The sequence below is a fragment of the Schistocerca gregaria genome, chromosome 7 (genome assembly GCF_023897955.1).
Source record: "Schistocerca gregaria isolate iqSchGreg1 chromosome 7, iqSchGreg1.2, whole genome shotgun sequence".
In the NCBI taxonomy this organism is placed as follows: Eukaryota; Metazoa; Arthropoda; class Insecta; order Orthoptera; family Acrididae; genus Schistocerca; species Schistocerca gregaria.
The window spans coordinates 207,115,643-207,142,835 of NC_064926.1; positions in this window are offsets into that span (position 1 = coordinate 207,115,643).

The window sequence follows — 27,193 nt, forward strand, 5'->3', positions numbered from 1 at the left end:
TTGTTTTTAGAAACGAAAATGGTAGTTTGGGCCACTCAGTATACCGCAAACCCACGCACACAGACCGTTATTTGCACCGGGATTCGAACCACCACCCATAACAGAAGCGGGGTGTTATCAAGACGTTAGCGGACAGAGCTAAAAATATTTGTGAACCTGAGTTGCTCAACGCCGAGGTGGAACATCTCCACAATGCATTAATGAAGAACGGATATTCGTCCGCCGAAATAAAACGTGCGTTGAGGCACCCACGCAGAAACCATACTGACGTACAGGCTACTGCAAAATCTAAGGTATTCCTGCCGTTTGTTAAAAATGTAACGGAAAGAATAGGGAGGATCTTGACCAAGCGGAATATTACCGTAATTTACAAGCCCACCAGGAAGATACAGGAATACCTTAAGCCTGCCAAGGACGCTCGCAAACCTTTGGAAAAAGCTGGAGTGTATAGGATCCCATGCAGCTGTGGTGATGTTTATGTGGGTACAACTAAAAGAACGGTTTCTAAACGTTTGGAAGAGCACAAGGGAAACTGTAGAAGAGGAGAAACGGAACGATCAGCTGTTGCGGAGCATGCTTTCCAGCCAGGGAACCACAATATTCGTTTCGAGGAGACGCAAGTACTAGCGGCCACAAGCGGATACTACGAAAGGCTCTACAGGGAGGCAATCGAAATCGCTAAACACGAAAATAATTTCAGCCGAAAGGAGGAGGGCGTGAAATTAAACGGTATATGGATGCCGGTGTTACAGAAGATGTGTACCACCCGTCCACTACTGGGTGATGGCAACGGCGATCGACGGCGACGGACAGCGGCCAATTGCACTGACGTTTTCAAAACACGTGACGTCACACCGCGGAGACGGAATTTAGCGGCAGTCAGTAGCGAGCCAGTGGGTGTGTTGGACCTTCTATCGACCTACGGACCCCCTTGAAGATGTCTCCCGCAGTCGGAAACGAAACGTTGAGAATTGAGACAAAATTCATCAACCGACCACGGCATAACAGCCCGGATAAGTATAATGGACACGATCATTTCACTACCTCATTAAAGAAATGCAAAATGAATTAATTCATCGCTCTATTATCAACATTCGAATCACATTTTAAATGAGCTTAAAAAGCAACATACACTACTGACCATTAAAATTGCTACACCATGAAGAAATGGAGATGATAAACGGGTATATTGCACTAGAACTGACATGTGATTAAATTTACACGCAATTTGGGTGCATAGATCCTGAGAAATCAGTACCCAGAACAACCACCTCTGGCCGTAATAACGGCCTTGATACGCCTGGGCATTGAGACAAACAGAGTTTGGATGGCGTGTACAGGTACAGCTGCCCGTACAGCTTCAACACGATACCACAGTTCATCAGGTGTACTGACTGGCGTATTGTGACGAGCCAGTTGCTCGGCCACCATTGACCAGACGTTTGCAATTGGTGAGAGATCTGGAGAATGTGCTGGCCAGGGCAGCTGTCAGACATTTTCTGTATCCAGAAAGGCCCGTACAGGACCTGCAACATATGGTCATGCATTATCCTGCTGAAATGTAGGGTTTCGCAGTGATCAAATGAAGGGTAGAGCCACGGGTCATAACACATCTGCAATGTAACGTCAACTGTTCAAAGTGCCGTCAATGCGAACAAGAGGTGACCGAGACGTGTAACGAATGGCACCCCATACCATCACGCCAAGTGATACGCCAGTGTGGTGATGACGAATAAACACTTCCAATGTACGTTCACCGCGATGTCGCCAAACACGGATGCGACCATCATGATGCTGTAAACAGAACCTGAATTCATCCGAAAAAATGACGTTTTGGCATTCGTGCACCCAGGTTCGTCGTTGAGTACACCGTCGCAGGTGCTCCTGTCTGTGATGCAGCGTCATGGGTAACCGTAGCCATGGTCTCCGAGCTGATATTCCATGCTGCTGCAAATGTCGTCGAACTGTTCGTGCAGGTGGTTGTTGTCTTGGAAACGTCCCCATCTGTTGACTCAGGGATCGAGACGTGGCTGCACGATCCGTTACAGCTACGCGGATGAGATGCCTGTCATCTCGACTGCTAGTGATACGAGGCTGTTGGGATTGAGCACGGCGTTCCATATTACCCTCCTGAACCCACCTATTCCATATTCTACTAACAGTCATTGGATCTCGACCAACGCGAGCAGAAATGTCGCGATACGATAAACCGTAATCGTGATAGGCTAGAATCTGACCTTTATCGAAGTCGGAAACGTGATGGTACGCATTTCTCGTCCTTACACGAGGCATCACAGCAACGCCAGTCAATTGCTGTCTGTATATGAGAAATCAGTTGGAAACTTTCCTCATGTCAGCACGTTGTAGGTGTCACTACCGGCGCCAATCTTTTGTAAATGCTGTGAAAAGCTAATCTTTTTCATATCACAGCATCTTCTTCTTGGCTGTTAAATTTCGCGTCTGTAGCACGTCATCTTCGTGGTGTAGCAATTTTAATGGCCAGTAGTGTATTTGATGCTATAATGATTCAGTTAAACGAGAGGTTTGATTCGCTGCCTGACTTAAAATTTATTGAAATTTATGACTCAAAGACGTTATCGAGTATTGCAGATGTGTTTCCAGTGGAGGTATTTAAAAGATTAATGTCAATATACATGGAAAGGTTTTTTCATCCTATTAGATTAAAATCTCAAGTGTGGGCTATTTTTACGTCAGAGCATCTTACAGCCAGCGAAATACACGGTTTCATGTATCGAAATTTCCTTGAAAGTGGACTTCCAGAATTCTATTAACTGTGAACTGATTTTAATCTTGCCGAGTACATCATCAGTCGAAAGTTCGCTGTCAGCACTGAAAAGAATGAATACCTCCATTGGGAATGCAAGAGGACAAAGTCATCTTTCCCACTCCCGATCGTGTCCACAGAAAAGAACCTGTTGGTGCAGACCAAAGCCCAAAATTTATTTTTCTATAACATTACTGAGGACTTTTGCAAGAATAACTGCAGAGCGGAGTTCCAATACAGAGCAAACAACCGCGAGTGGGGAGTCATACACATATATACAACTGATAAGTTTCATGTTGCATGTCTTACCAGCATTTTCAGGATACGTCGTTGACGTACACCATTCGTGGGCATAAAGAGAGCCTTAGAAACTGTTGACTGAAATACACTGTTCGAAATTAAGAGGGTAGCAGGTATAAAATAGTTACCTAAAATTTATTTAAAACTTGCACAGAAGCCAGACTGGGTTTCTAAGAGTTGAAGAACATGAAAAGGAAGCAGTAGTTGAGAAGAGTGTGAAACAGGGTCGTATTTTGTCCCTGGTGTTATTCACTATGTACACTGAGTAAACTGTAAAGGAAACCAAGGAGAATATTGGAGAGGGAGTTAGAGTTCAGTGAGAAGAAATAAAAGCTTTGAGGTTCACCAATTACACATAATGTTGTCAGAGACTGCAAAGGAAGAAAAGGGGTTATAAGATAAATTCCAACAAAAGTTAGCAAAGATAATGGAATGTATTCGAATTAAATAAGGCGATGCTGGGTAAATTGCGTAAGAGATTGAGACTGTAAAAGTTCTAGACGAGTTTTGCTACTTGGACAGCAGAAAACTGATGATGACCGAAGCAGAGAGATATGAAATACGTCCTGGAAACAGCAGGGAAATTGTTCCTGAAAAAGCACGTTTTGTTAACATCTAACACAAAGCTGCCTGTTAGTAAATCTTTCCTGAATGTATTTGCTAGTGTGTAGCCTTGTAGAAAAGTGTAAAGAGAAAGAAAAGCAGTTCAGACAAAAGAGAATAAAAGCTTAAAAGCTTTTGTAGTATATTGTTCCGGAAGAATGCTGAAGATCAAATGGCTATTTTAAAAAGGACATTATACGAGGTATCTTCAAGAAAGTAAGTTACACATGTCGTCCCACGCTAAGACCTTTGCACAACAAGAGCGATACGTTGTCAGAAGAGAGTAAATTTTCTGGTTTTTCTGCTGAGACAGTTCTGCTGCGGTACAGATAATAGGTGCATCAGAGGTGTGAGGGGTGAGGGGGGGGGGGGGGGGGGGTTAAATGGCACGGCTACACCAAACGCGGCACAGTACGATTCTTGTGGAATAAACATCTAAATTGCAGGTTGATTCGCCGTGAAATTTTTTCTACGTGTAAGCCAAATGCAGTATCACGTCTGTGTGTGGTGAAACGTGGGTAATACTGATTGGGAAAAAGAGCCATCGCCAACGATCTCAGACGACAATGATCGGGTAATCGGCACACTATTTCACATCTATCACAGATGTCCAGATGATGAGGACGTTCGCAAAGCGGTTCTTGAATACCTTCCTTGGCAAAGAAGCAATTTCTGTTGTAGGCTAGTTGAGCGATTGGAAGAACATTCCAATCGTTGTTGACAGAGGCATGGTGACTACGTTGAAACATACTGTCATGTACACTGATGAGCCAGAACACTATAATTACCTACCTGACAGCCGGGATGTCCACCTTTGGCGTGGCGTGGAAACAATGAGGCCTTGGTAGGGATCTGGAGGGAGTTGACCCACAATTATGAACAACTTAAATTGGAAGGAATACATAGAAAATGTTGTGGGGAAGGACACTTACAAAATGTAACGTACATACTAAGGACACTGCCTACACCGCGCTTGTCCGTCCTCTTTTAGAATACTGCTGCGCTGTGTGGGATCCTTACCAGGTAGGACAGTTGTGCGACTGGATTCGTGATTTCCTGTCAGAAAGGTCGCAGTTCGTAGTAATAGACGGCAAATCATCGAGTAAAACTGAAGTGATATCAGGTGTTCCCCAGGAAAGCGTCCTGGGACCTCTACTGTTCCTGATCTATATAAATGACCTGGGTGACAATCTGAGCAGTTCTCTTAGACTGTTCGCAGATGATGCCGTAATTTACCGTCTAGTAAGGTCATCCGAAGACCAGTATCAGTTGCAAAGCGATTTAGAAAAGATTGCTGTATGGTGTGTCAGGTGGCAGTTGACGCTAAATAACGAAAAGTCTGAGATGATCCACATGAGTTCCAAAAGAAATCCGTTGGAATTCGACTACTCGATAAATAGTACAATTCTCAAGACTGTCAATTCAACTAAGTACCTAGGTGTTAAAATTACGAACAACTTCAGTTGGAAGGACCACTTAGATAATATTGTCGGGAAGGCGAGCCAAAGGTTGCGTTTCATTGGCAGGACACTTAGAAGATGCAACAAGTCCACTAAAGAGACAGCTTACACTACACTCGTTCGTCCTCTGTTAGAATATTGCTGCGCAGTGTCGGATCCTTACCAGGTGGGATTGACGGAGGACATCGAAAGGGTGCAAAAAAGGGCAGCTCGTTTTGTATTGTCACGTTATAGGGGAGAGAGTGTGGCAGATATGATACACGAATTGGGATGGAAGTCATTACAGCATAGACGTTTTTCGTCGCGGCGAGACCTTTTTACGAAATTTTAGTCACCAACTTTCTCTTCCGAATGCGACAATATTTTGTTGAGCCCAACCTACATAGGTAGGAATGATCATCAAAATAAAATAAGAGAAATCAGAGCTCGAACAGAAAGGTTTAGGTGTTCGTTTTTCCCGCTCGCTGTTCGGGAGTGGAATAGTAGAGAGATAGTATGATTGTGGTTCGATGAACCCTCTGCCAAGCACTTAAATGTGAATTGCAGAGTAGTCATGTAGATGTAGATGTAGATGTAGACTGACGGAGTACATCGAAAAACTTCAAAGAAAGGCACCATGTTTTGTATTATCGTGAAATATGGGAGAGAGTGTCACAGAAATGATACAGGATTTGGGCTGGAAATCATTAAACGAAAGGCGTTTTTCGTTGCTACGGAAACTTCTCACGAAATTCCAATCACCATCTTTCTCCTCCGAATGCAAAAATATTTTGTTGATAATGACTTACCTAGGGAGAAACGATCACCACGATAAAATAAGGGGAATAAGAAAGATATAGGTGTTCATTCTTTCCGCGTGGGAATAATAGAAAATTGTGAAGGTGGTTCGATGAACCCTCTGCCAGGCACTTAAACGTGATTTGCAGAGTATCCATGTAGATGTAGATGTAGATCTCCGCACACAATTCGCGTAAATTCCGGGGAAAGAGCGATGAGCTCTGAGGCCACGTTTAGTCAGATAACAGATGTGTTCGATCGGGTTCATATCTGCGAGTTTGGGAGGGGGGGCAGGCAGCACATCTATTGGAACTCACCACTGTGTTCCTCGAACAACTCGATCACACTTATGGCTTTGTGACGTGGCGCATTATCTTGTTGAAAAATGCCATTGCCAGCGGGGGAAACACGACGGTCACGAAGGTGTGTACGCGGTCTGCAACCAGTGTAAGATACTCCTTGGCCATCATGGTGCTTTACACCAACTCCACTGCACCCATGGAATATTCCCCACAGCATAATGGAGCTGCCACCAACTTGACTCTGTCCCGCAGTACAGGTGTCAAGGAGCTGTTCCCCTGGAAGACGACGGACTCAGCTCTCCCATCGGCATGATAAAGAAGATATCGGGATTCTTCAGACCCTGCAACGCTCTGCCACTGCGCCAACCTCTTGCCACTGGTCACCTGCCCATTTCAGTCGTAGTTGCTGATGTCGCGGTGTTAACATTGGCACATGCACGAGTCGTTGGACGCAGAGTCCATCGTTAGTAATGTTCCGTTCAAATGGCTCTGAGCACTATGGGACTTAACATCTATGATCATCAGTCCCCTAGAACTTAGAACTACTTAAACCTAACTAACCTAAGGACATCACACACCACCCAGTCATCATGAGGCAGAGAAAATCCCTGACCCCTCCGGGAATCGAATCCGGGAACCCGGCCGCGGGAAGAGGGAACGCTACCGCAATACCAAGAGCTGTGAACGGAATGTTCCGTGCAGACACACTTGAACTCTACCCAGCGCTAAAGTCTGACGTTAGTTACGCCACAGTTCGCCACCTATGCTGTTTTACCAATGAGTCCATATCTATAATGAGGGGTGGACGGACCCACGACGCCTGGATGGGGTTCACCTTGGTTCCACCACGTGCTGAACACACTCACCACAGCACTCCTCGAACATCCTGCAAGTCGTGCAGTTTTCGAAATGCTCGTGCCGAGAATCCGGGCCATCACAAACTGCCCTCGGTCAAACTCAGATAGGTCGCACGCGTTCCACATTCCACACACGGACAGCGGGCTCACCTGATACTCCATGCACCGAGCGTCTGTCTGATTATCGGTCATTCCTAGGCGGGTGACGCTGTTATCGCCTGGATAGGTTCATATCGAAACTAGGTCGATGGTCATAATGTTCTGGCTGATCGGTGTACATGTGTCACTTCGAAGTGTAGTGCACCACTCAGAAAAAGTTACTTGGGCTGCCATAAAAATATGTAACTTACTTTTTGAAGCCCCCTCGTATAATAGCGTAAGCTGCTGTATGTCCTAACGTGCTATCGATTTCGGTCAAGGTCCATTATCAATCACAGCTTGGTTCAACTGCAAGAGTTACACAATAAGGCCAGAAACAGCCCAATGCAATAAAATTAATGTCTCCGAAATTTAAATAAAACAAACGTTACTAACATCCACATATTTATTCTTAGTGTCTGCATATCTGCAACACTCTGAATTGTAGCGTATACGTGGCAGAGTGTAAGGAAACTATGTCAGTGCGTGAGAAACAGCGTGCTGTAATCGAATTCCGAATTCGAAGAATTCGCTCACACATGGAGAACCATTTCCTTCAGCATGACAATTCCACACCCCACACGGGCGCTACGACATCTACAAAAATCCGACGCCTTGGGTTCACTGTCATCGATTATCTTCCATAAAGTTGCTATTTTGTCGCATTAGGTTTTCATTTGCTTCCACAAGTTCAAGAACTCCCTGGGAGACTTCACTTTGATAGTGATGAAGCAGTGCAACCAGAGGTGAGGTTGTGACACTGTCTACAATGTAAGACATTCTATAGCGAAGGGTTCAACAAACTGATTTCTCGTTGTGAGAGGTGTTTTCGTCGCCAGAGACATTAATATCTAGACATGAAGAATAAAGATGTAGAATGTGAATAATGTTTGTTTTGTTTACAAATCCTTAAAAATTTTCACATAAAGGATTCTAAGGCATTACTTTTCAGCACGCCGTCGTATAAGATTCATACATGACGGTTAGCCATACGGAGAGGGTGATATGGCTAAAAATGATTTAAACATATGATTTTGATCTGTGAGGAATTTTCACATCAGCGCAGCTCCACTGCAGATCCATTCTCGAAACAGTCCATGTTGTGGCCATGCCATGACTGTGCAATATCCGTTGTTCCAAAGTGACACTCCTGCAAGTTTTGTGTGAAGTTGGAAAGGTAGGAGGTTGGGTACTGGCGGAAGTGAAACTGGGAGGACGGGTCGTGGGTCTTGCTTGGGGAGCTCAGTCGGTAGAGCACTTCCCTGCGAAAGGCAACGGTCCCGAGTTCGCGTCTCAGTCCGGCACACAGCTCTGATCTGCCAGAAAGTTCCATATCAGCGCACATTCCGCTGCAGGCTGAAAATTTCTTCTGGATCATTTATCAGTGTTAAATTCTTGACAAGGTGTTATTTTTTTACGTATATATGTAACTTTTACTCTTAACCCAAGCTGTTCTGGACAATGAGCCCGTTTCACGTTAACACTTTCGATGCCCCCGCCCTGTCAGGCGTGGTAGCTCGGGAAACGGCAGCTGGCCGACGCCACCCCTAGCTTTTATTGACTACTCGCGCCGTCTACCCTGTGTTTTGTTTACTGTGCTGGTTGGGTTTGCCTCATTACTTGCCGTGGCACTCTGCAGTGAACGTCGGTTGCCATTTAGCTGTTGGTGTATCTTTCTACCATTCTGTAGTAAAACTTGAGCAGGTAAATGCATTTGTTTTCTATTTATCGTTATTTATCTATAAAATAATTAATTTCTGCATAATTCCTCAAAAATTTTAATTTTATAGAAAATTTTTAAAACAGACGTGCACGTTAGAGGAAATAAATCTCATATCCTTGATATTTTGTTTTGTTATTAATTATATTTACCCACTGCATACTGTGCGTAAAAATCTTATCTTCGATATCATAATTCTCATTATATATTCAATAAATTATTAATTTTTCTCAGTGAAATAATGGTACAAATAGCTCTGAGTACTATAGGAATTAACTGCTGAGGTCATCAGTCCCCTAGAACTTAGAACTACGTAAACCTAACTAACCTAAGGTCATGACACACATCGGCTGCCTGTCGCAGCTCCTGAAGTGTCGTAGGTGTTTGAAGACGTGCAGCAACATGTCGACCATGAGCATCCCAGACGTGCTCGATGGCGCTTAGGTCTGGACAACAGGCAGGCCAGTCCATTCGCCTGATATCTTCTGTTTCAAGGTACTCATCCACGACGACGGCCGCGGTGGCCGTGCGGTTCTGGCGCTGCAGTCCGGAACCGCGGGACTGCTACGGCCGCAGGTTCGAATCCTGCCTCGGGCATGGATGTGTGTGATGTCCTTAGGTTAGTTAGGCTTAAGTATTTCAAAGTTCTAGGGGACTTATGACCTAAGATGTTGAGTCCCATAGTGCTCCGAGCCAGCTGAACCATCATCCACGACGACAGCACGGTGGGGCCGTGCGATATCATTCCTCAGGAAAAAGGTGGGACCCCCTGCACCCCTGAAAAGGCGGACATACTGGTGCAAAATGACGTCCCGATACACCTGACCTGTTACAGCTCCTCTGTCAAAGACATGCGGGAGTGTACGTGCACCAATCATAATCCCACCCCACACAATCAAACCACAACCTCTATGCAGATCCCTATCAAGGACATTAACGGGTTGGTATCTGGTTCCTGGTTTACGCCAGATGAAAACCCGGCGAGAATCACTGTTCAGACTATACCTGGATTTGTCCATGAACATAATCTGGGACCACTGTTCCAATGATCATTTACTGTGTTCTTGACACCAGGCTTTACGAGCTCTCCTGTGATCAGGGGTCAGTGGAATGCACCCTGCAGGTCTCCATGCAAATAAGAAATGTCTGTTTACTCATCTGTAGACTGCACCCACTGTTCCAGTGGCTGCGGTAAGGTCCCGAGCAAGGCTACCTGCGGTACTCCGTGGCCGTCTGCGGGCACTGAGGGTGAGATATCGGTCTCCTTGTGGTTTTGTACATTGTGGACGTCGCATTCTCTAGGGCCTGGACACGTTTCCTGTCTGCTGGAGTCGTTGGCATAATCTTGAGATCACACTTCGTGGCACACGGAGGGCCCGTGCTACGACCTGCTGTGTTTGACCTGCCTTCAGTCGCCCTAGTATTCTACCCCTCATAACGTCATCAATAGGTGTTCTTTGAGCCATTTTCAACACACACTCAGCATTATCACGTCCGTAAACGTCTGCACACTTACTCACTGCACCGTACCCTGACATGCACCAATACACCTCTGCGTATGTGGACTGCTGCCAGCACCACCGTGCACTGCATGGTCATACCACAAGGTGATTTAAATCCGCAAACCGCCCACCAGAGCGTTGTTTCACCATGTATCAGCATTATCCTTAATTTATGAGCATGAGTGTAGAAACCACACAGATAACTGAAAGTCGCTAGTGTTTGGAAGTCGTAAAAATAATACGAGGACTATTCAGAAAGTAGCAAACGTTTTGAAATTAAAAAAAAAAACTAAGTACAAGAAATACATTTCATTATATACATCTGAAAGAGTGACTAACGTACTACTTTTCCACATAGTCACCAAACACATTGAGGCACTTATCATAGAGGTGGACAAGCTTTGAAAGGCCTTCGTCGTAAAATTCTTCCCTCTGAGACTTCAGCCAGCGAGTCACGCCAGCCTTGAGTTCCGCGTTGTCATCAAAGTGCTACGATGGAAGCCAGTTCTTCGTCTTGGGAAACAAGTGGATGTCGCTTGGTGCAAATTTCCCATTTGAATGAATTAAGGAGTTCTTTAGTGCGGTTTGCCGTGTGGTCGGGCATTGTGGTGCAAAATCAATATTTTGGATGTCAGCTTTCCTCGGCTTTTGTATTGAACTGCTCTTCTAAGGCTGTGCGAAGTTTTACAGTACTGGGCAGAATTATGATTGCTCCACGTTCGAGAAAATCAATAAGATGCGCACCTTGTCTATCCCAAAGCAATGGCCATCAATTTCCTTTTTGGGGGGACCTTGTCTGCCCCACTCCATGGGCTATAATTTTGTTTCGCAATTGACATGTTTCACCCAAGTCTCGTCACGGGTTACGATTCGATCCAGTAATGAATCACCATGTTTCTGGTAGGCCTCCAGAACTGTCACCGTTGTCCCCAGTCGCTGTTCTTTATGGTGCTCTGTAAGCATTTTGGGCACCCATCGTGCACAAAATTTGTGGTAGCCAAGCTTTTGACTGACAATTTCAAACAACGAAGTCCGTGAAACTTGTGGAAAGGAAAGCGAAAGCTCCATTATTGTGAAGCGACGGTTTTCACGAATCGTTTCATCAACTTTAGTCACAAGATAGTGAGTGACAATGCTCGGGCGTCCACTCTTCTCTTCGTCTTGAACGTTGGTTCGGTCATTTTGAAAGCGAATGCACCATTTCCGGACGGAACTTTCACTCATTACGTTGTTTCCGTACACTTCGCACAGTTGACGAGAAATTTCTATAGCTTTAGGTTTTTTGCCAACTAAAACCGTATCACAGACCGCACCTCACAAGAGTCGGGATTTTCGATTACAGCGCACATTTCAAATATCGAAAAAACTAGACGCGCAGACACGTTCCCGCTGTCACGGATGGATGTCGACTGGCTGCCGATTTTCCACAAAGGATGGGGCCCCTCCACGCCCACACCAACGTGGTGACCAAACCAAAAGTTCTACTGTCACCTCCGTATAACATGTTAGTTTTTGAACCAGGAGTCACAGGATGCGGGCTGTGACGTTATCCATGCGTCTGGGTAAGATTACTCATTAACATGGTCCATCAGGAGATAGAAAGTGGACGAAAGCGATCGAAGGGTAGCGGTTGTAAGGGTAGAGGAAAAAAAGTGCCAAGGGAAAAAAACTTCTGCAACAGTAGGACGGGTAGCAAGGGCAGTAACGGCTTGCTAGCTGCGAAAGTGCATGCAAGGTGTGATTATGTCAGTGCGAGGTATCGTGCATCGTTACGTTTGTCGTTGCGGAAGCTCGTTGTAGGGCTTGCTGCAGTTGTTGCGTCCATATAACAGTTCAAGGTCGTCATATATTAGTGAGCGATCGGTCATAGATCGGCTCACATTGTAGGGGGTGTGTGTGGCTGGTTTGCGTGCTGTGTACAGTACGGCTTCCCTGCGACAACCTGTTTTTCGGCGGGTCGATCGTCTGGGGTTACCAGTAGTAGCTGTGCTGCAGGGGCTCGCCAGTACTGTCGTGTTTGCGTGCTATGGACCATAGAAGTTTAGTTCCTTGCCAATAGTGTCTTTGGTCCATTATGTTTGCATCTGTGGTTGTGGTCGTAGTTACCCAGAGAAAGGATAAACGGGTTACGCGAGTGTCTCGTGTTTCTGTATAGTCGTGTGGAGAGTTTTTGGAATACCTGTAAGATGGTATCTAGCCGATATTCCCGGTGAAGGTCCGCGGTGCGCGTGTAGCGCGGAGCGTTGCTTATGATTCTGAGTACTTTGTTCTGTATGAGCTGCAGACGGCGCACACGTGTGGGCGCAGCGTATCCCCAGACGGGAGCAGCATACGTCATCAGAGGTCTGATAAGTGTGGTGTACATGGACCTGGACACCCTCCTATTCAGTGTGCTACGCCTGTTAAGCATAGGGTAGAGTTGTTTGAGCCTCGCGTTTCCTTTGTTGGTCACGTGTTGAATGTGGTCCCCCCAGAGTAGTTTCCGGTCCAGCCAGACACCGAGGTATTTGACCTTCTCGCGGAAACGCATTGGTCGTGCATGTACTGTTATTGGGTTGCAGTGCTAATGTGTGCACAGTAGTTTCGGTCTTCTAGCGAACAGAACTGAGCTGCCGAGCCCGCACGTACCAAAACATACGCGCTCGGCTCACTCCTAGCGGCGTCAGTCGGAAACGTTCCCTACTTTCTGAACAGCCCTCGTACAAAATCGCATTTGTTAGTGTAAGGGGCAGGCAGACGAGGCCTAACACGTCCAGTAATTTAAAGAGGTCGAAGATCAACAGTGGGCTATCATAGAAACTGTCAGCTTTTTGTAGTGATCCCGTCCAAAGGTAACGGGAAGAGGAAAAAGAAACCGACTACGCTGGCGGCTAGCAGCTCCGCCTTCCGGGACGGCGAGTTGGACGTGATAAAGCGAGGGCGCCGGATCGCCGTGTTTGCAGATGCACGCTGCTCGTGCCGCGGATCCTGGAGGGGCGACCGGAGGACGGGAACCTCTGGAGTGGGGAGGAGAAGAGAGGCGACTCGCGGAAGCGGCCGCGGAAGGCGCCAGCGGCGGAGTTCGGCTAACGGGACCCGTGAGGGCGGGCGTGGCGCGCCCACACCGCACCACACGCCGCCGGCCTGCGCTTCCGCGTGTGAGCCGCCTGTCCCCTCTGCTGACGGCTCACTGCTTCAAATGGCTCTGAGCACTATGCGACTTAACTTTTGAGGTCATCAGTCTCCTAGAACTTAGAACTAATTAAACCTAAGGACATCACACACATCCATGCCCAAGGCAGGATTCGAACCTGCGACTGTAGCGGTTGCTCGGTTCCAGACTGTAGCTCCTAGAACCGTACGGCCACTCCAGCTGGCGGCTCACTCCTTCAAGACCCCGACGACTGTCAGCATCTTGCAGTAAAAAGCCTCAAATGTTGCTCTAAAAAAGTCGTCTAGTCCTGTCAGGGTCGCCAATTCAGTAAGCCTCAGAGGCAAAATTGCAAAGATCAGTAAGTTTTGCGACACGCATCTGTTACACTGGCCCACTGGTACGAAGAAAATGTCTCGCTGTCCTTCCAGATTTTAAGCATGATGGAACAAGTACTGATGAGGGATGACATGGTTACCTTGAAGATAACAGTGGTCCGGTGTTTCAGACTAGGTAGTAACTGAAAGAGTCTTTGATTGCAAAATTTAGTTTTATTCAATTCAATAATCGTTTTCGATGGCTATGATAATCATCAGGTTTCCAGAATGAGATTTTCACTCTGTAGTGGAGTGTGCTCTGATATGAAACTTCCTGACAGCTTAAGACTGTGTGCCGGACCGAGACTCGAACTCTGGACCTTTGCCTATCGTGGGCAAGTGCTCTACCAACTGAGCTACCCACGCACGACTCACGCCCCGTCCTCACAGCTTTACTTCTGCCAGTACCTCGTCTCCTACCTTCCAAGGTAGGCGAAAGTAAAGCTGTGAAGAGCGGGCGTGAGTAATGTTTAGGTAGCTCAGATGGTAGAACACTTGCCCGCGAAAGGCAAAGGTCCCGAGTTTCGAGTCTCGGTCCGCACACAGTTTTAATCTGCCAGGAAGTTTCATATCAGCGACACTCCGCTCCAGAGTGAAAATCTCATTCTGAAAGGCCAGTATGTTTTACGACACGCATCTGTTACAGTGGACCACTGGCATGAAGAAAACGTCTCACTTTCCTTCCAGATATTAACCATGATGGAACAAGTACTAATGAGGGGTGACATGGTTACCTTGAAGATAACAGTGGTCCGGTGTTGGAGACTAGGTGGAAACATAACAGTTCTTGACTGCAAAATTTAGTTTTATTCAGTTCAGTAACCGTTTCCGATCGCTATGATAATCATCAGACCTGTCTGTTTCCTTAAACTTTGTAAAAGAATCAAATAAAATTTGTTCCTACGACTTGCATCGTCACATAATACAAAACGGTGATAAAACTTTGTGAAGACTCATGGTCCGTGATGTATTGTTAGCACACAGGACTTATGACTAGAGCACAAACAGACAAGGCGATTTGGCTGCTGTATGTTACTGAATATGTTGTACCGGTGTAACCTCCCCTCTCCTTCTTTCTCTCTCTTGCTCCTCAGCTGTCCAAACCCTCTTCCTTCTTTAATTGTCGTACCGCGGCTATATCTCGACAAAAGGGAGGGAGACGAGGGCACATATGTGGTTGATCACGATGACGTAGTGCTATGTGTGAGTGTCAACCCTTATCTCCGTTTTGGGAAGATTGATGACTAAAGCTGAAACATTTATCTAAAAAGGTAAGTGCTCTATTTTTCAAAAGATGAAAATTTTAGTGTAGACTATAATGTTTATCGATCTACTAAACTGTAGGAAGACAACACAGTTTATAAAGTTCCAACTTCGGATGAAGTTTATTGATCCCAAGGAACTGAAGCAAAACTCATCCGTTCCAAATGTCATTCACAACGAGAGTAGTTAGTTTTCTGGTGTGCGTGTAGCGGTCACCAATGATTGAAATGGTCGGTCGTTCCGGTAATTCCAATACACTCTGTTTTTTGGTTGCTAACCAACGTATCAATAAATTGACTATTCCGTGACTAATATATGTCGTATTCAAACAGTAAATATATGTCGTATTCAAACAGTAAATCAAACTCCATTTACTGTAAGCACCAAGAAAAATTACTATAACCTCCAATAACTCTTTAATAATTAATACCAATTTCATGTCAAGAAATTTATTGGGAATATCAATTAATCCTTCACGTGATAGCCTACCGCATATCTCAAACTTCGCTCCGTTATTTCAAAGTCCGCGGGCGATCTGTTTATAACAAAGTTTGGCCGAGGCTCTCTAGAATGTTATCCAAACCAACTCTGCATTATGGATTATTAGTTTTATGTCAATTCTTTAAAATTAAAGAGGACCCGCACTCGATTACAACTTGTCCGCGCACTTGAGCAACTTAGAAGCTATTATCTTTTTCAAAGAAAAAAATCTCGCATAATGCAGCACTGTGATCTGCTATGTTAAAAAAACTCATTACCTATTGATTCTTACACAGTGTCAATCGCTTAGCAAAGTTTGCAGTACAAAAAAATCTCGACTTGAGATGACGTCACTTGTTACTACCTGTTCTGACTCTCCTACTCCTATGTGACAGAAAGTATATCTGACTTCAATGGACATCCCAACAAGATTATTGCTTAAACATTTCGTGGGCTACTCGAACGATTATCCATGTAATGCTACATCGGACGAAATAACACTCGACGGTACAGTGATGGGTTCTTAGCTTTACTCTTGGAGGGACCGAGTAAATACCACAGTAGGTAAAATATGAAGTTTGAACAAGAGGAAACGCTGAACATCCCTACAGTCCACGTCCTCAGGAAAGTCATAAGTGTTTATTACCGTTAATAAACATTAATGTATCACATGATACAGTCTCTTCTCACAGAGTACAACTGACTTAAACGTTTATGCAGAGTTCTGTCTAATATGATTTTTGGCTCGGTACAGAGTCACTGTGTTTGCCTTTGTTGATGATGCCTGACTGGGGTGCGTGGCATCTGAGAGCCTAGGCGGTGACACGTGGAAACTCTTCTGGGCCCGTCTCTCTTTCGTCGTTGCTTCTGGCAGCGATTATATTTATCTATGGTTTCGTCGAGAGGTACCAACCTTGTCTTGGCACCTTTCTCTTTGGACAACCCCACGAACTGAATAAAAGAAAGACTGTCTTGGTTTCCACGTATTCTAGAAAATTTGCGAGAGTGTATCCGTCTCTTAATTAGTGATCTAGAAGCTGTATCAGTCAATTTATTTTGGGCCGGCCGCTGTGGCCAAGTGGTTCTAGGCGCTTCAGTCTGGGACCACGCTGCTGCTACGGTCGCAGGTTCGAATCCTGCCTCGGGCGTGGATGTGTGTGATGTCGTTAGGTCAGTTAGATTTAAGTAGTTCTACGTCTAGGGGACTGATGACCTCAGAACCAATTCATTTTGGCAGTTTCGTAGCTTGCGGTTCAGTTGTATCATTAAAGATTCCTCATTGAAATAATAATTGTGTAATTACGCTTGTGTGTCCTGTCACATTCAGACAAGCTATTAATATTATTTCTTTTTGATCACAATATGACATTATAACCTCTGAAAAAGGATATTCCAATTTTATCTTTGCACATCAGGACATGTAATGTTAACATATGAAAAATATAGATTGTAAATAAATTGTTTCACAAGATTTATTTTTGTAGATACTCGCTGTAGTCAAAATTAATATTTTGTAATTAAAAGTAAATAAATCAATGTGTCTGTGGTGAAATTGAAGAAATTACTTTATAAAATTCACTAGTTCCACTTGCATTACATGAAAATCCTGATGAATTTGGTACTATAATAGAATCCACTGTTCATGTGGCCATGCTGAACTTCCGTGGAGGCCAGTGATACAAAAGAGAAGTAAAAATATGTCGAACGTACTGGTCTAAAATACTTCTTAAACATGGCGACTTAGCCTTTACTCCCAGTAAGGTGTAATTAGAATCGAACTTTAAATATGTGGAACAGTAGTTAATCTTAGAAACTACCAATTCAAACAGATTTATTAAATTAACCTCCGGTTTACTTCTTAACACAAAGTGATGTCGCACAGTGACAAACGTCTTCCAGATCGATCTTGTACGCACATACAGCCACTACAGTACTAGCGAGTAAATGTGCATCCTCGTGTTTTTGCAGCGGAATAAATGATCCCGTAAGTCTCAGGAATGCAGTTGCATCAGCTCTGTTTCTTCTTCTTCGAAAATTTGGGCCGTATACCTGTCAGTTATCTTCTGAGTGAGCCGACAAGCTTGCGAAGTATTTAATTAACAGAGACAGTGGTTTCACCGTGGACAGATCATGGAATGCGGCGCTTTCTTTAATAAACTCGCAAAGACGAATCTACAGCGCAGCCAATAATAATGTTAAATCGGTATTCCAGCATTGATCGACCGCATACCGACATACTCAGTTTATGCATTATCATTGCCGCCAATCAATTTCTCTGGCGCTTCTGTATCTGCGGTATAAAACAACGGAACGAGGACTGTACCTTCATTCTTTTATTTCACTCTCAGAATGAGCGTTTTTTTTTTGTGGGTCGTCAGTCTTCTGATTGGTTTGATATGACCCGCCACGATTTCCTCACCGGTGCCAATCTTTTTATCTCAGAATAGCACTTGCGACCTACATCCTCAATTATTTGCTATACGTATTCCAATCTCTGTCTTCCTCTACAGTTTTTAGACTCTACAGTTCCCTCTAATTCCATCGAAGTTATTCCATGATGCCTTAACAGATGTGTTATCATTCTGTCACTATGTTCCTTTCCTACCGCGCGGGATTAGCCGAGCGGTCTTAGGGGCTTCAGTCATGGACTGTGCGGCTGGTCCCGGCGGAAGTTCGAGTCCCCCTCGGGCATGAGTGTGTGTGTTTCTCCTTAGGATAATTTGGGTTAAGTAGTATGTAAGCTTAGGGACTTACCAGTAAAGTCCCATAAGCTCTCACACACATTTGAACATTTTTGTCCCTTTCCTCGCCGATTCTGTGGGGGACCTTCTCGTTTCTTTCCGTATCATTTCAGCTAATTTTCAACATTCTTCTGTAGCACCACATCGCAAAGGCTTCGATTCTCTTCTGTTCTCATTTTCCCATAGTCCATGTCTCACTACAATGTAGTGGTGTGCTCCAAACTTGCGTTCTCAGAGATTTCTTCCTCAAATTAAAATCTGTGTTTGACACTAGCAGGTTCTCTGGGCCAGGAATGCCCTTTTTGTCAGTGCTGGTGTGCTTTTTATACCCTCGTTGTTTCGCCCGTTATAGGTTATTTTGTTGCCTAGGAGGCAGAATTCCTTAATTTCATCTACATCGTGATCCCCAATTCTGATGTAGAGTTTCTCACTCTTCTCTGTTCTGCTACTTCTCATTACTCTCGCCTTTCTTCTATTTACTCTCAGTTCATATTCTGTACTCATTATACTATTCATTCCATTCACTAACTCCTGCAGTTCTTCTTCACTTTCACTGAGGATAGCAATGTCATCAGCGAATCTTATCGTTAACGTCATTTCACTCTTGAATCTTTCTTTTATTTCCCTCATTGCTTCTCCGATCGATGTACAGATTGAACAGTAGGGGCGAAAGAATACATTTCCGCCTTACACGCTATTTAATCAGAGTTCTTCCATCTTGTCCCTCCAGTCTTATCGCTGCCTCTAGGTTCTTGTAGATATTTTGTTATCCGTCTTTCTCTATAGCTTAGTCATATTTTTCTCAGAATTTCTAACGTATTGTATCATTTTACACTATCGAACGCTTTTTCCAGGTCAACAAATCAAATGATCGTGTCTCGATTTTTTTAGCCTTGCTTCTATCATCAACAGGAGCATCAGAACTGCCTCCCTCGTGCTTTTACCTTCCCTAAAGACCAATTGATCGTCATCTAATAGATCTTCCATTTTTTGCTATTCTTCTATATAATATCTTGTCAGCAACTTGGAGGCATTAGCTGTTAAGCTGATTGTGAGATAATTCCTTCACTTGTCGACTCTTTCTGTATTGGGAACTGAGTGCATGACGTTTTTACGAAAGTCTGATGGTACATCTCAAACGTTCTACACACCAACATGGATAGTTGTTTTGTTGCCACTTCCCCCAACGATTTTCGAAATTCCGATGGAATGTTACCTGTGCCCTCGGCCTTATTTGATTTTGATTCTAATACTGGATCTCCTGTCTCTTCTCTATCGACTCCTGTACTTTCTTCCATCACGTCATCAGACAAATCTCCACCACCGTAGAGCTTTCAATGTACTCTTTGCTCTTTCTGCTGTCTCCTCGGCATTTAACAATAGTATTCCCACTGCGCTCTTAATGTTAGCGGCTTTCACCGAGGGTTGTTTTTAATTTTTCCTTTGACCATTTCTTTTTCGATTTCTTCACATTTCTCGTGCAGCCATTTTGCCTTAGCTTCCCTGCGCTTCCTATCTGTTTCGTTTCTAAGTGATTTGTGTTTCTGTATTCCTGAATTTCCCTGAACATTTTTGTACTTCTTTCTTTCCTCTTTCAGCTGAAATTTTTCATCTGTTATCCATCTGATCCATTCCTCTTCATCTGAACTGCCTACTGAGCTGGTCGTTTACCAATTATTTACCGTCTCAGAGAACTTCAAGCGTGTCTCTTTGTAAATCCAACACCTTCCATGAAAACCCTGACATGATAAGCAAATCCGGCAGTATGTCACATAGCTCCGAATAAATTGTGACATTAAATTAACCAAAGTAATACTAGTAACGAGTGAGCAAATGGAATACCACAGACTAACACAACAATGCCTAAATACATGTCATACCTTACCACCGTGAAACAGACGCAGTTCCGAGGGGAGAAACGAGAACAGAAGCCGAGAGCAGAACAGTGATAAGCTAGAAGGTCTTACGATAAGGGACGGACACCCACGCATCCAGCTAACCACCAGGACCACCCCCAGACCATGTTAAAAGATAGAGCCCTCCAGAAGAACAGTATAGATATTTCGATAGCACTAAACGGGCCACACCAGCTGCAACTTTTAGCGTGAGACTTTTTCGCGTCTCTGTTACGTTGCAAACTTTAAAAACATTGGCCCACCACGAAAAGTATAACGTTTCTCATTGGATGGACAGAATTTTTGTAGGCGGAGCTTAAGGTTAACATTGAGACCCTGATTGGTCAGATGAAAACACAGCCAGATAGTTTTTTTTAAACCAACTTCGGTCAATTGTAGTAAGGAGAGAGTGGCTTCCGAGACGGCGAGGTGCGTGGAGCTGTGCCGCCCGCCGCCCCCTGACGAACACCGACAAGGTAATGAACGCACGCGATGCCGCATTTTTGAGCGCATAAGGCTTCACCCAGAACTGCAGAAGTCTCATATGTTACGTCCCCTTTTTACGTAATACTAGTGTCGATCGTCAATTGAAGCTCATGGTATTCACCTTTGCTACGTGTTAAAATCTGAAAGGCGATGATTTTTCTGTTATATAATTATTGAGAAGCCACATCAGCCACTGTAATTTACGACAAGTTAGATAAGTAATTAAAGATAATTGAGGGTCACTGTAGACCATTTTGATAGTTTTCTCTTTTGTGAAACTTAATTTAAACCTAGATTATAGATGTGATATGGCATAGGTCATCCTTCGATCCATTGTAGAACTTGGAAACCCACACAGGGAATATTCGTTCACATTTTTGTTGAATGCAGTTGGTTTTTACCATCCTGTATTAAAATGTTACCTTTTATCAATAGTGCAATTTATAAACAATGTTTTGTGAGTAGAATAAAATTTCCAATGGTAAACTTAACTGCTTTTTCGACGTTATTTTACGAGCTAACTAAAAATAGGAAAGCCTTGAACCCCTTCCACTAAATTTAGTTAGTATTAAGATTCTTTTACAGGGAGTGCAGTGGAGCTGACGCTGAAATCATTAAGTATTTGGTTATATCATCGCTAGTCTCACTGAACTCTTCTGAACTCTACATGTCATGTGTGGTCTAGCGTCTCCTTACCAGTAACAGGTGCCAGGTTCAAAATAGTCAATTCCCTAAAAAAACGCGCTCAGAGCGTCGTTGCGCGAAAGTGGTAGGGAGACACGACTTAGAACAAACAGACACCACCCAGAATGTTAGATCTTCATTCCATATCCCACTGTTTTGTGCATTGATTCATTCTGACTAGCCGGCTGTGGTGGTCTCGCGGTTCTAGGCGCGCAGTCCCGAACCGTGCGACTGCTACGGTCGCAGGTTCGAATCCTGCCTCGGGCATGAATGTGTGTGATGTCCTTAGTTTAGTTAGGTTTAAGTAGCTCTAAGTTCTAGGGGACTAATGACCACAGCAGTTGAGTCCCATAGTGCTCAGAGCCATTTGAACCATTCTGACTAAAACTTCAGCCTACTATTCATTGCAACTAAATTGTTATTTGGGTCTACATCTGCTCCTGGGTATATTTTACATCCAGTACCTAATTTCGGAATCTCTGTCTGACCATGATGAAATCTAACTCAAATCTTACCATATCTTCATTTCTTTTCCAAGTATACCTCCTCCTCTTGAGATTCTTGAAGAGAGTGTCTGCTATTACTGATGTTCATTGCAGTACTCAGTTAGTCGTTCTCCTCTCTTGTTCCTGCTACCAAGCCTATATTCTCTCGTAGCCCTTTCTTCTACTCCCATTCCTACAACCACATTCCAGTCCCCAGTGACCATTAGATTTTCATATCCGTTTTTGTATTGAATTACTTTGTCTGTCTCTTCACCCTCTACTGCTGCTTCGGTATGTATACCTGAATTGTTGTTGTCAATGCTGGGTTGTTGTCTATTCTGAAGAGAACAAGCCTATCACTATACTGTTCACAGTAACTCACTCTCTGCTCTTCCTTTCTATTCATAACGGGTTCTACATCCGTTATACCATTTTCTGCTGCTGCTGATATCACCCTATATTCATCTGACCAGAGATCCTTGTCGTCTTTCCATTTCACTTCAGTGACCACCACTATAATCAGATTGAGTATTAGCTCTTCGCTTTTCAGATTTTGTTTCTTCCCTACCACTTCAGACATTGCACGCCCCTACTCACAGCACGTTATCCTTACGTTGGTTATTGAATCTTTTTCTCATGTCACCTCTCCCTTGGCAGTCCCCTCGTGAAGATCCAGATGGGGGATTAGTTCGTAATCTTTCTCCAATGGAGTGATCATGATGACAATTTTTTCAGTTACAGGCCAGGCCACATGTCCTGTGCATGCATGTAATGTAACTTTAATTCAGTAGTTTCCATTGCCTTCTGCATCCTTATGCCGTTGATCATTGCTCATTCTTGCAACATTTATGGTAGTTTCCCACCCCAAGGGAGAGAGGGTGCCCTGAACCACTGTTCGCATGTCCACCCTGTTTGACAAGGCCTTTAGCAGAACGAAGGTGACTTCTTATGTTGGATGTCATCAGCCCCTATTGCTCATCATTTTTATTCAAAATTTAAGTTTGGGTTCTTCGAACCGGGATCGAGGACTTTTGATTGCTAGTCAAAGATACTATCCCTCGACCACGTGAGCATAACCCCTACATTAATTCGGTCCAAGTATTGGAAGAAGAGAAACAATTTGGAGTTGCACTCCCAAAACTTAATGGAATTGCGGCTAAATATTTGTTTGTACATATGGCCGTGGCAAATGCGGTTTCGTATTGTGTTAGGAATCTAAAATGCTTTTAAGTATTCTCACAGTTTGATCTACCAATTTACAACATTAGAACTGGTACTAGTTCAGATTTCTAGCACTGAACAATAATTCACGTATACATGTTGCTTTGATATCATGTCCGAGAATCAGTTGCAAGTTTCTGTTTCATGGGCTAACTCATTTTAATATCCACAATTCAGGAAAGTTATTGTTTTGTAAGGAGCTGAACGCAGAAATGCGATCGGGAAATTTGCATGCGAGCAGAACGTGCCGGTTTCAAAGAGGAAAAGTCGGAAACGTTAAATTTTGATCTTCTTCTTCATATGCTCCTTCTTCACTTCATTGAATAAGTTCACAGCCCGTTCCATCTTCACTGAAGCCATCTTTCCCTCTGTCGACCTACGTCTCTCTTTCCAATTGGTTTATAATTGACTACTTGTTCAAGTAATTTGTCAAGTAATTTGTCTTCCCCCGTGGTGTTAATATGTTGTTTTCATTTTATGCATGTTCAAAAATGTCTTTGAGATCTTATGGGACTTAACTCCTAAGGTCATCAGTCCCTAAGCTTACACACTAGTTAACCTAAATTATCCTAAGGACAAACACACACACCCATGCCCGAGGGAGGACTCGAACCTCCGCCTAGATCAGCCGCACAGACCACGACTGCATCGCCTGAGACCGCTCGGCTAATCCCGCGCGGCTTTTATGCATCCTTACTCCATTTTCTTCATTTATGCAACATACATCAAGTTTTTCTCTTGTAATATTGTTTTATACTTGATCTTTGACGAAACATTCCTTATCTTTCCTTCTAGATTTCGGTTAGATCGACTATATTCTTCTTCAGCCTTTCTTAATTATTGCTTAAGATTCACATCCGTACATCAGAATGGAGGTAGCCACACTTTGTAAAATTTTAGTTTTGTATCGTTCGTTTGCGCCACACATCATTGAGAACCTATTTATTTACTTCTGATCTTAATTCCGTTAGCAAGCTTTCTAGTTTTTTGTGGCTATAGAACACACCCAAAAGGCAGTGTTGTCAGCCAGTGATGAATCGTAGTGGTTGCTCGTGGCAATAATTTTAGAACTTCATGTTCCGCAATTATGACGAGTATCGTAATTAAGTTGAGATCTAATGAAATTTAGTTTTCGCTGACGATGTTAACGGGTCCCTCTGCCTTGATCTTGATAGCCGTGCCAGTTCATTCGACAGTGAAAGGCGCAAACACATACAAAACCTCGATATTATGCATGACTGAAAACGACTGGATAAGTAATCTAGCTTGCTCTTGTTGAAATAGCATCCCTGTTGTTTGACCAAAATGACATACGAGAAAAACTGAATTCTCAACTACTTGTGTCCTGTCAATGATTACGGTATAACCTGAATGACGAATACGACTTAGAAGTGATGACCCTTTGTGCGAGGTGGCGCAGTTGTAAGACACTGGAATCTTATTGGGGAGGATGTCAGTTCATATCTCGTTCGTGAGATATTAGCTAACGGTTTTGTGGTGAGGAGGTGTTCTCTAAACAGCACCTCACACGAAAAAACCAGTTGCGTCTTTACGTGAAGTTGCTCGCACCTTAGGTAACAAGGCTATGCATGGATCTGTTTAAAAGGAATAGTTCGATGTAGTCACAGGGTAAGGCTGCACACGTCTGCTTATAAGCCCAGCATCTAACTCGCTGCAGATAATAATCTGTAGCTGTGATCCGGCAGTCAAATAATCTGTGCATTGGCTAGAACTGAGAATTAATAAAATACACAGGAATATTAAATAAAAGGTAAATGAATAATTTAATAAAAAGGGATTTATTCTCAGGTCTGTAATTGACGTAGAGGATAAAGAGTTATGTTGAATAACATTTATTCATGACGTATATCCCAACTAAACAGAAAGTGGTCCTGCGAAATCCAATTAAAATGCAGACAGAAAATAACGTTATCAAATGCAGCATTACGAGTATAGTAGCAAAATCCCCAAGCTAAATAGTCATCTAAGAGGTGTGAAACCTAAGTTCAGGTTACACGAAATATTCATTAGCTGAAAATAGTTCAATGTGTTGAGTTACAAATTAACATGCAAGACAATGAATAGAAGCTCATACTCTGGTCTGTTCACGATTACGTGATGCAATCGGAAGAAGTTAGATTATTGTAACAGCCATCCACTGCTCGGAGTCTATCACCTACATGATCAAATAGCACACGATGCCACAGACAGAAAATGTGAAAATGTCATGTTTAAGAATTAAATGAGAAGTGCCCTGAGTCGCTCCCTTGAGCACGCTACTCCCAAACAGTCTCTCTCCACTTGACTCCAGTGGTGTTCCGCCACTTTCCATTGGCTGAACACCATCTGCACCAAAAATACATGGTTCTTAAGTTGTACACGATTTGACTAAACTTGACCACTTCCCACACTAAACTAATAACTTATTACAGTATTTAAATATAGAAATGCTTTAAACATTCAGATCATTTACAATAATTATAAATAAAGGCGTATCCAGAAATAAATAAGCTAGCGTTTTGTGCCAATGCGCCCCCTTTAAATGACAACAGACTGATACTAAATATTGTTTAAACAGTTACTGATGCCTACTTAACAGAAGCATCCCATGGCAGTCTTTTTAATGGTGGTGTCAGGAACACGTGTGATTGGCCGCTTCTTAAATTATCATGATTTTGTATTAGCAGTAGTAATGAATAATTAAATAAACATCTGGCAAAAACACTATCACATTGATTAATTAAATACACAAGTATATCAAGATATGAGGTATTCATGCTGCATTCATTTGATGTATTATTGTGGGGGGTGCGATGTTCTGTAGTTTTAAAGATATTGAAATTATTGATGTATTATTGGTGTAACCTCTCGACAGTAAAATAATAACAATAATAATAATAATTATAGCATTCATTCACATTCAGTGTAACCTCTAAACAGATAACATAATTATATATCATTCTGTAACCTCGCAATAATACCGTGACTAACCTCTCAATAAAATTGTGGCTCTCTTATCACCTTTCGACCGCTACAGTCGCAGGTTCAAATCCTGCCTCGGGCATGGATGTGTGTGATGTCCTTAGGTTGGACAGGTTTAAGTAGTTCCAAGTTCTATGGGACTGATGACCTCAGATGTTAAGTCCCATGGTGCTCAGAGCCATTTTAATCTTTCAATAATTAACTGACAGTGAATCTAAACTGGTAAATTTGGACGTTACCAGTGCTGCGTCATGTCTCTGAAAGAGCATTCTGAATAAATTGAAAATTCTTACCACAATAAGGTCGCCGGATAACGCATATATGTCGGCTCCTATAAGAAATTTTTCTGGCACAGCCCAATGCAATGCTGGCCGATGTCATGTATAAAAAGAAACAACTGATTTTTCTTTACAATAATCGGGATGAGCATGGATTGGAGAAATTAGTAAATTCTTTAAATTGAGATGAATGATTGTCAAAAGTTAATTTTTATAAGAAAGATTATTGTTAAGAGATTTTTTAAAAAACATTTAGATGGGACTTGATATAACAATATTACACATGTGCGGTGCTGCTTTTACCTTATACTACATCGCTCAAGCACCGCCATCGCTCCCCACGACCGGCGCAGCCAACTCGACACACCAGACTCCTAGCTACAACTTACTCCTACTGCCACACTGCTCTTACAGGAGCCAACACTGCTCTCTGGCCTGAGATTCTCTTATAGCTTACATATCGCAGGCAGCGCGTGACCTATCCATCGAAATTGCATCTGCTCGAGTGCGCTAGCAATAAATTCCTTAGTCATGGAGCTCTTACATTTATTTGGCTGTTAATTTTTACAGAATTTGAAAGAGCCTTAATAAGCCATCTTACAGTTTGTTTGCAAGTCCTCCATTGGTGGTGCATCCTGCATTCTTCTAAGCGATCGACCATTCTCCAGATTCCCAGCTTCGGGGTTTAGGCATTGCCTGTCAAGCCTTTGCACCCGCACGCGGGTTA